Raw genomic sequence first — 806 nt, forward strand, 5'->3', positions numbered from 1 at the left:
CCTAACCGAAATCTTCAAAGAAGAAGAACCCATGGCAGCCGGAAACAACAACAATGCCAACAATGCAAGGAAGGTGCTGGGTGACTTTACTGCACCTACTCCCGACCTTTATGGGAGAAGCATCTCTATCCCTGCCATTGGAGCAAACAACTTTGAGCTTAAGCCTCAATTAGTTTCTCTAATGCAACAGAATTGCAAGTTCCATGGACTTCCATTGGAAGATCCTCATCAGTTTTTAGCTGAGTTCTTGCAAATCTGTGACACTGTCAAGACTAATGGGGTTGACCCTGAGGTCTACAGACTTATGCTATTCCCCTTTGCTGTAAGAGACAGAGCTAGGACATGGTTGGATTCACAGCCTAAAGAAAGCCTGGACTCTTGGGAAAAGCTAGTCAATGCCTTCTTGGCAAAGTTCTTTCCACCTCAAAAATTGAGTAAGCTTAGAGTGGAAGTCCAAACCTTCAGACAGAAGGAAGGAGAATCCCTCTATGAAGCTTGGGAAAGATACAAACAATTAATCAGAAAGTGTCCTTCTGATATGCTTTCTGAATGGAGCATCATAGGTATTTTCTATGATGGTCTCTCTGAACTGTCCAAGATGTCTTTGGATAGCTCTGCTGGAGGATCTCTTCATCTGAAGAAGACGCCTACAGAAGCTCAAGAGCTGATTGAAATGGTTGCAAATAACCAATTCATGTACACTTCTGAAAGAAATCCTGTGAACAATGGGACTAGTCAGAAGAAAGGAGTTCTTGAGATTGACACTCTGAATGCCATACTGGCTCAGAATAAAATATTGACTCAAC

General features: G+C 42.6%; 1 non-coding gene across 1 annotated transcript; it reads right to left on the minus strand.

Annotated features, from left to right (window-relative positions):
* Nucleotides 1-436: 436 nt before the first annotated feature.
* LOC112716350 (small nucleolar RNA R71) lies at nucleotides 437-544 on the minus strand. Its single transcript, XR_003160303.1, has one exon. It is a non-coding gene; the product is annotated as a small nucleolar RNA R71 (small nucleolar RNA).
* Between the last annotated feature and the right edge of the window lie 262 nt (nucleotides 545-806).

This window comes from Arachis hypogaea, chromosome 1 (genome assembly GCF_003086295.3).
Source record: "Arachis hypogaea cultivar Tifrunner chromosome 1, arahy.Tifrunner.gnm2.J5K5, whole genome shotgun sequence".
NCBI lineage: Eukaryota > Viridiplantae > Streptophyta > Magnoliopsida > Fabales > Fabaceae > Arachis > Arachis hypogaea.